The sequence below is a fragment of the Hippocampus guttulatus genome, chromosome 18 (genome assembly GCF_054856545.1).
Source record: "Hippocampus guttulatus isolate MCC_2025c chromosome 18, RoL_Hgut_1.0, whole genome shotgun sequence".
Taxonomy (NCBI): Eukaryota; Metazoa; Chordata; class Actinopteri; order Syngnathiformes; family Syngnathidae; genus Hippocampus; species Hippocampus guttulatus.
In genome coordinates, this window is record NC_141278.1 from 12049630 (window position 1) to 12059216 (window position 9587).

The following is a 9587-nucleotide window of genomic DNA, read 5'->3' on the forward strand; positions in this document are numbered from 1 at the left end:
TGAGTGTGAGCGCAAACGGTTGTTCGTCTATATGAGTGCCCTGCAGTTGGCTGGCAACCGGTTCGGGGTGTCCCCCGCCTACTGCCCAAAGACGGCTTGGATTGGGACCGGTTGCCTGCCAATCGCAGGGCACACACAGCCGAACAACCATCCGCGCTTACACTCACACACTCGGGCAGCTAATGTTCACCACACCTTGTCCCCCGCGAAACAGTCAAAGTGGAGAAGGAGCCGTTCGAAAAGGTGTACCAGGTGGGCTCCGTGCTGGGGAGCGGAGGCTTCGGCACCGTGTACGCCGGCAGCAGGCTCTCTGATGGGGCACCGGTGAGTCGCGGGGGCAGTGGAGGAATTGGGAATTTCCCTTTTGTGCGACTTATTTCAAAATGTTTTCTTTGTGGGTTTTTGGGTGGCTGTAAAACACGTCGCGAAGGAAAGGGTGACCAAGTGGGGCTCAATTGTAAGTGTTGGTTTTGATGCAATGGAGGGTTGGGCTGCGTGTCATCCCCGCACTCATCATGGATTCCTTCTCTTTCGGGTCTCAGAATGGAAGTGTGGTCCCGCTCGAGATCCTCCTGCTGAAGAAGGTCAGCTCGTCCTTTGGCGGAGTTATCAAATTGCTGGACTATTACGAGCGCGCCGACGGCTGGCTCCTGGTTATGGAGAGACCGGAGCTCGTCAAGGACCTGTTCGATTTCATAACCGAGAAGGGCGCCCTGGACGAGGACGCGGCGCGGGGCTTCTTCCGCCAAGTCCTGGAGGCGGTGCGGCACTGCTGCAGTTGCGGGGTGCTACACCGGGACACAAGGACGAGAACCTGCTCGTGGATCTCCGCACCGGGGAGCTCAAGCTTATCGACTTCGGTTCTGGGGCGATTCTCAAGGACACTGTATACACCGACTTCGACGGTAAGATGCTGCGTTGTTTTGGTGATTTCTGGCCCGGGCTTGCTTAGCGTTCATTGCCCTTGTTGCACTCGTCGGTGCTATTTTCAGTCGCGGAGGCGTTCACCAGCCAGTGACGCAGTGGTGTTTTTTTTCTTTTGGGGTGTTGGAGGGTTCCTCTTTTCATTAAATGCTGTAAATTTAATATACCGTATTTTCCGCACTACATGGCGCACCAAAAAGTCTTCATTTTTCTTCAAAGCTCGCCGAGCGCCTTAAAATCCGGTGCGTCTTTTGTATGGTCATTACGGTAATACGTCGACTCCAAGATGGCTCCTTCCTGGAGACAATGTTATAACTTGCTGTTGGTTCAGTGAACTGTGTCGCTGCTTTATTAAATAAGTTTGTGTTGCAGCTCCGAAAAAAGGAGAGCTGTGGTGTTAGTTTTTGAAAACAGTCTCAACAAATACAGGTACGTCTTCGTCTGTCTCCGTGCCTTCTTCCGTGAGACTCAAGAGATGTTCAAGACCGCCTCTGAAAAAACGTAAACCAACGATTACTTCAATGAAACTACAAAAATGGAAAATAATACATCAAAACTGAAAAGCAAGCGAGGATATTACAAAATAAATTCTATTGCCCCCCCTACATAATTTATATTGTGATTTCATCATCTGTGAATACACAACAAAGGAATAAATAACTACGACTGACATCTTGTTGTGTTATTTTGACTTCAAGATGGCGCCGCGAGAGTGGATGCCTTTCCAGCAGCTCCTATTTTGTTCTTCTACTTCTTCCTCATAACCTTGCTGCTGTGAAGTGGGAATTTCTCCATTGTGAGACTATTAAAGGTTTTCTTATCTTATCTGATCGTAATGTTGGAGCGACGATAAAGGAAATGCCAATGCGTTATTCGGAGGCGGTCATGAACGCCTCTCGAGTTGACCGGAAGAAAAGAAGGGAAGGAGACGGACATAGACAAAAATGAGAGCTGTGGTTGTGGTTTTATTTTTTTAAACGCAGACTTTATTAATGGTTTTCACAGTCTGAGCAAGTACAGGTACTGTACGTCTTTGTCCGTCGACGTGCTTTCTTCCCTTCCACTCGAGAGGCGTTCAGGGCCGCCTTCGAAAAACGTAAATTAATTCTTACTTCAATGAAACCACGAAGAAAATCAAGCGAGGAAATCACAAAATAAATTCTGCAGGGGGATATAGAATTTATTTTGTGATTTCCTCACTTGATTTTCTGTTTTGATGCATTATTTTCAATTTTCATAGTTTCATATAATTACAGCAAGAGTTAATTGACATTTTTCAGACGCGGTCTTGAACGCCTCTCGAGTTGAATGGAAGGAGCGTAGCACCGTCTAGTGGAGGCATTGTAGATTGCGCCTTTTAACACGAAGCGTCTAATGTATGAAAAAAGAATTACAAAATAGCCATTCATTGAAGGTGCGCCTCATAGTCCAGTGCGTCTTTTCGTGCCGAAATTACAGTTTGTATTTGGTCTTGATTGACGCGTGAATCACATGAGAATCGAACGGCATTCTTTTTTTTTTTTTTTTGCTGGGGGGGACACTTTCCTCGTCATTGTTTCCATTTCAAATTGAGTCGTTGGCGCTTGTGACCAATCCATGCCGCGTGATTCACGTGGATCCATACTGCACCGGAATCGAACAGTGTGAGTCACAGTCGGGTAGTCCAGTGCCACGTAACGCGTTTGTTGTGAAACCCGAGCCGTGGCGTCACATGATGGGATCACGTTTCCTGCTTTGTTGTCGTGATGGCGATATGAAGCCCCGTGAATGTATTGAGTCTTTTGGGCCAATTGCTTCGCCAAACGGCTGATCAGTCGAGGCCTCATTTAATAGCTCCTTTAGTAGTGCTGACATCTGCTGGTCATTTGATGTAACGCAGATGTTATGTGGTTAACAGGCAACAAACCAGTAAATCTGTGCACAAAATAATGGAAGTTTGTCCATTAAATATTGTCCGTATATTTGTCAGTTGTATGTTCAGTTACTTGACGTGCTTGTGTAATGGGACACACATTGGATAGAGGGAATGGTGTATTTTATTGATTTTTGTTCAGGAATAAAATCATTTTGACTGTGTTGGGGCTCAGTCGATTCCTTTTTTTGGATATGATTTCCCCTGCCTTTGAGAAAACCCTCTCGCAGTGTTGGGAGATATCTGTTCGAAATGCTCCCAAACTAGTGAAGTCCTTCGCTTTTTGGGTGGCTCCGCCTCCATTCTCAAGCAGTCGAAGTAGCGCAGCAATGATCCAAGACTCACGTCAGACGGTCACTCTTCCTGGGTTTTCCGCGCCTATTTATGGAGCGCGAATCACGATGTGAGTCAGTCACGTGATCGCTGAAAACGGGGCCTCGTTTGCCTTCGGTCACGTGATATGAGGAAAAAACGAGACGGGCCTCGATACGGGCTCCATTTAACCACGCCCCCTTTGTGCGGATCATGACTCGCGACTCCAGTTCCATTTGTAACATCACTACTCTGTTGTGGTGGGGGAGGAGGAGGGGGGTGGGGTCGCCAGTTTGTTGTGGTTGTACAGGGAGCTTCTTTATTTGTTGTGCATGACCCACAAACACCAAACATGTTTTGTTTTTTGTGTGTGTACCCTCCATACTCACTGCTCCCCCACCCTTTTGGTGTTTTTAGGCACTCGTGTGTACAGTCCGCCAGAGTGCATCCGCTTCCACAGATATCACGGACGCTCGGCCACGGTGTGGTCGCTCGGCGTGCTGCTTTACGACATGGTGTGCGGAGATATCCCCTTCAAGCGGGACGAGCAGATCCTTCGGGGAGAGTGTACTTCAGGAGGAGGCTGTCGGCTGGTGAGTGGGTGACGGGCTGAAAGGGCGCACGCAAAGATTGACTTTGTCGCCGCCGAGCTGCACTAATGGGATCTGGAATGAACCGGTGTGAAAGGACTGAAACGAAGTGAAACTGTGGCCCATCCCTTTGCAGTTGTCACCCTAATGCCATCTCTTGATTCAACAGAGTGCCAGCAGCTGATTAAATGGTGCCTGGCCTTGCAGCCCTCCGACCGGCCCACACTGGAGCAGATCTGCGACCACCCCTGGATGAGGGTGTCGGCCGAGGTGCCTGAGTCCAATCCCGAGGAGCCGGCCGCCGGTGACATCCGCCTGCGGACCATCGCCACGGATTCGTCGTCGAGCACAACCTCCAGCAAGGAGAGCCTCTGAGGAGCGGTCTGAAAGACTCGCTGGGGGCAATGAGGAGGGGGCAAGGCCAGGCCGCAAGGAGTTAATGGACTCTCGTACGGTCGCCTGTGGCCGAGCTTGGCTGATCAATGGCCAACAACTGCTCCTTTTTTTCCATTCAGTTAGCATAATACAAGCTGTTTCCGAAAGGGGAACATGTTGCTGTTTGGGTGCAACTGTTTGTTGTTACTTCTCTTAAAGACCAAGTGTGAAGTAAATTTGGCCAACCATGTTCTGGAGTAATATCAATGGCTGTAAAATTATAAGCATATTTCTGTTATTTTTTTTAACGCAACCCTTCCAGATTCTTTGTTTAACCCTTAGCAACGCCCTTGACAACGAAAATGCTTTTCTTGGGCAATCTTCGGAAATGTATTGTGATATATTGTTCGCAATCGACAGAAAAGTTGTACCAGTGGCCGAAGGATAGCAGGGCACTTAAATGGACATCTTTTATTCGCACGAAGCGAATGAATTTCACGCCATCATCGACGAGTGTTCTCTGCCATCGCCACTTCAAAGATGACTGCTTTCTCAACCGGTCTGCTTATGATTGTCACGTTACGCACAAAGCGGGAAAGGAACCGCTTTGTATGTAACAGAAAAACGAGAATAAGTGGATCCCCGAAATAGCAGACACTGACAAGGACTTTGTCACAAAATAATATTTATTATAAACAAAAACTGTCTCGCTGAAAACAGAAAACGCTGGTAAATAACGAGAACCAGGAAATGATATAAACGCGACAACGAAAAGCGCTTGCAAAAAACGGCAAGGAAAATGATGAGGCAAATACTGGAATACGCAGGCACTTTGAATATTAACAAGGAGACGTCAAAAAATGTAACAATCAGCAATAGTATACGAGTAGCGCTTTCAAATACATGGGCAACAGCAGTGGCACGGCATGGAATACTCCGGAAAGGAGTCGACCGCCGGAGCGCCGAGATATAGCAGGTGTAATCACAGACAAATAGGCAGCAGGTGTGCAGACAGCAGAAATGAACGCCTGCCACCTGCTGCCAAATAGGGAACATGACAATGATCAAGGATTTGCAAAAACGTAAGCGTGATTTTTGGACAGAATAATGATGATTTTGTCAAAGCATAGCTGCCAACAGACCAGACCGGACAAGTCAACCGTTATTGCCGAGCACCAGACTAGATTCCTCAGGAAATAAACAAATTACATTCCCTGTATTCAGTTGTCCTCATTTGTTTATTTTTATGACAGTATTTTGTTATGATAGACACCATGTCCACATTAACCACTCTAAAACCAGTCCACATCACAGTTCTGGAACATTTCTCTGTGAAAGACGAAGCCCTTTGAATACAGCTGACTCTTCTGGTGGTGGAAAATGTGCCCTGATACAAGACGTATCCGCCAACACGGTTGTCCTGACCAAGAAATTTCCAGCACCAGCGCATCCTGTGGCCCATCAAATGCCTTGCCTTTGTACGCACAGCATTGAGTCCAGGATGGTCGGTGATGCAGTCAAGCACCTGATTGAAGTGTTCCTCTCCTTGTCGACGTACAGTCACTCCTTCTTGAATTTCATGGCAGCAAACACATTCAACTGCTGTAGGCATTTGCTGGCATTTACCACAAGTACACCTGAAATTAATAAAAGTATAATACTGAGCGATGACACCATGAGCGTAAATTTTATTGAACAAGCGTATTGCTCACAGTTGTCACTGGGTGGTACCACCGCACTACGGTTCGCTTACATTACGGAATGTCCTGCCATACTTATTTGTCCATATTTATTTGTCATGTCCTTGTTTATGATGATACTCATGCAGCGGGTTATACCGGAGACAAATTCCTTGTGTCTTCGACATACTTGGCCAACAAAGAGGATTCTGATTCTGATTCTATAGCCATCAATCAATAATTCTGTTGTTTATGAAAACATTTGATTCAAAATATACAATATATGGATGGAATACAGTACAAAAGTAAAAAAAAGTCATGACAAAAATCTCTCAAGTACAAGTCAAAAAATGATTTGCTAAAAAGAAGACTCAAGTACCGAGTAGGCTAACTGCTTGAACATGAAGTCTGATTATTTTTTGAAACAATGTCATCAGATATAAAAACATAAAATTATGTGCACATGCCTGCATCTTCAAACCATAAAAATAATACCAGCCTATATTTGACCAATCTTGTAATCTCGATGGGTCTTGTCTCCATTCCATGTCAGGTCGTCTGGGCACATTGTTTGCATCCTGATGAGCGTCTGGCTCGTACATGTAAGGTCCAACATGTAAAATTCCAACCTCCTCTTCTTCCTCCAACTCTTCAAAAACGTGGATATCCTCACTTGCGCTCGATCGATCGCTTGCATCGCTGTTTGAATCACTGTTTGAAATGATTTGCATTTCGGCCGTATGGAGACCTGCCATCGCCGTTCTCCATGTGACGTATCACTTCCGGGTTCCGCCCCTTTCAGGCCGGAACTTCGGAAAATCGAATATTTTGTGAAATATACAACAGATAAATTATATTTTCATGCTTTATTTGGTGGACAATGTTTAAGTACTTTCATTGTGACCCTATTTGGCATTTCATGAAATTACTTCACACTTGGCCTTTAAAGCACTAATTACATAACGACCAAAAGGTGTGCAGCTAAAGGGATAGCCCTACAGTGCCAGCTGTTGGTCCCAAACCGAATCATAACATTGAGAGAGACAAAGAGACTTGTGTTCCTAGCACTTTACGCCGCTCTGACAGTGTAGCCGCCGTTAGCCTCCAGCTAGCTGCTGGCCAGCTATCCCCGCGCAGCCGATGTCGTAGCAAACGCAACAATGTGATGAGACACTGATCAGACAGTCCACATTTGACTAGACACTGATCAGAGTCTTCAGCGTGACTAGGCAATGATCAGAGAGGCAACCACTTGATGAGACACTGATCAGAGACGAAACCGGGAAGGTGCTGGGCGGGGCTGCGAAGATGCAGAGCCAATCATAAATAAATCCACTCGTGCTGTCATTGGTCGATGTCATGCCAGGAACGAATCGTGCATATAGCCAAGTACAAAACGTCGGAGTCATTCTGCATTTTTTTCTGAATACAGTACTTTGGAAAAAAACACGATAAATGAAGCGCAATATAGCGAAGGATTACTGTATACACACACCTTTTGTCAAAGCTTCTGAGAAGGGACCGGATCCGGGGCTCTGCATACTGCAGCTCAACCATCTGCTGCAGGAGCCACCTCTTCAAGACCAGGAGCTTTGGGAGGAGGATGCCCATGTCGGCGTTGTCCTCCCCCCGCAGGCTGTTCAGGATGTCCGCCACAGGATTCATGACAACCCTGTACTCTGTCAGGACCTGAGAATTTCAAAAGCAAACTAGACGCGCGAGCGACTCATCCTCACAGCGGCCAAAATTGGCTGTTTTGACGGGAACTTGTTCGCTTTGTGACCTTTGCCTGTCGTCCATTCATTCAATCGATACTATTTTTTTTCATAACGTGATGTGTTGATTCACAAACGCCGCTCCTGCCTCGCCCATGGGCTGGTGAATAATGATGTTGTTGATTGCCCCCACGTGCTCAGGCACAGACATCACCTCCAGCAGCGCATTCACACTGTTGAAGTAGGAGCTCCAACTACAGAGATAACGCACATAAACAAAAAATAAAAAAAATACAGAAATTCAAATTCAAAACCTTAAGAGAATTAATATAATTCATAGCTTGGGTAATACCTGTACTAACGACAGCAGGAGTCAGCAGCTTCCGCTTGATGGCCACCTTGATCTGATTGGCAGCAATCGGGCTCCGGTTCTGGAGGGTCCAGAGGTACTGGGCCTTGGCGAGTGCCTTGCGCCAGGGAGTGTCCCCGCTGCTCCAGCCCATGACTTCGCTGAGGTCGGCCGTCGCCATGAGATTCATGGTCTGCACGCTAGACTAAAATAAACATTATAACATCAATTTGTTAGTTCGGACAATGTTTGCCATCTTCATTTGAGTGTTCTTGATGAAGTAGCAACTCGCTTTAAAATGTAAATCCTCAAATTCTACTATTTCTTACCAGCAGCGGTGGCAGAGTGATACGGAGATTGGCGTCAATGTCCTCGGCGCCAAGCTGCCCTTGGACATCGCAAAGCTCCTGAGCCACCACCCCCTCCTGCTCGCCCAATGCGTCGAAAGCCGCGACATGATTTGCGCCATTGTCTGTGGTGGTAGCGACCACTTTACTGGCAATGCCAAACTCCTGGTGGATAGCGTGGATGACTTCTCCCATGGGGCTCTTGTGCCTGGCTGACCCGGAAAAAACACGAGGGGCTAAGTGATATCATTCAAATCAATATAACAATATTTGTTTTAATTTCTCTCCCTTCAGCTCCCTGCATGCCAGGGTTGCCGCACACCGACCAGCTGTCAGCAGTGGTTCCCACCCACGCCTGCTTCTGCAGCAGGTTGTCGAGTTGCAGCTTGGCCTGTTCCATCAGCTCACCAAGTTGCCTCCCGAGGGTCCTCCTGGACATGAGGTGGAACTGAGGACAGAGGTCGACAAACATCTCCCTTGTGTCGGGGTGTTCACAAAGTCTGAGGGGGGAAAGTGTCTCCACAAACCACCTGGGAATTGGAATTTGAAAACAATTTCATAAATCTGCTATTAAACAAAGACGAATTAAATTAGCAGCATTAGAAATACGTTTTTGTTCATTTTAAATGGAAACATATGAAACTGAAACCTGAGAGAAAATTAAAGGGACACCATTATTGTTCGATTTCATTTTTCCTCACCTTGTGACAATCTTCTCGGCCATGTCCTGGCTGAAGTTGTGCATGACAGATTCCTCCACTGAACGCTGGCGCCTCTTGGAGGGCTCCTCCACGGAGTGGCCACGGCCACGCTTGCTGTTTCCAGCCAGCGCAGCTGCGAGCTCGAGCTTCTGTCCAGGGTGTGCCTAATAGACCAAAAAAATAAATGGTAAAAATAATGTTTCTTCAATGCTCAGATGCTCAGTATTGACAAGCATTGTGGCATCTGGTTTGACTTCACCCTTTGCACATGGAGGCTGGCCGAACCACAGTACACCTTTCGGACAAACTGTGTCGCAACACCGAATCGCTATTTATTTTTAGACTCTTTTTTGGCCAGCAAAAATTTCACCATACCTTCCAAAAAGCGTGGCCAGTGGAAGAGTCCCATTCGATGGCTCTGAATCTGATGTCATCAACAGCAGCCTCTCTTCTGGTGTAGTTCCCCAACAGTTTAAACATGCTGTGGTCCAACCCTTGATCAAGAAACCTGGTCTTGATCCAGATGTGCTGTCAAGTTTCAGGCCCATTTCCAAACTGCCTTTCATTTCCAAAATTCTGGAAAAAGTGGTGCACATGCAGTTGAAATTTTTCTTGGATGAACATAACATCTTGGAGGTCTTCCAGTCAGGTTTCAAGACGATGCATAGCACGGAGTCAGCCCT

General features: G+C 46.8%; 1 long non-coding RNA gene and 1 pseudogene across 1 annotated transcript; one reads left to right on the forward strand and one right to left on the reverse strand.

The window, feature by feature from the left end:
• Positions 1–210: 210 nt before the first annotated feature.
• LOC147191249 (serine/threonine-protein kinase pim-3-like) lies at positions 211–5332 on the forward strand (annotated as a pseudogene).
• A 449-nt stretch (positions 5333–5781) lies between these two features.
• LOC147191250 (uncharacterized) lies at positions 5782–7347 on the reverse strand. The gene is made up of 2 exons (XR_015103725.1): positions 7288–7347; positions 5782–7092 (listed from the first exon to the last, which is right to left on the reverse strand). It is a non-coding gene; the product is annotated as an uncharacterized LOC147191250 (long non-coding RNA).
• Positions 7348–9587: the final 2240 nt, after the last annotated feature.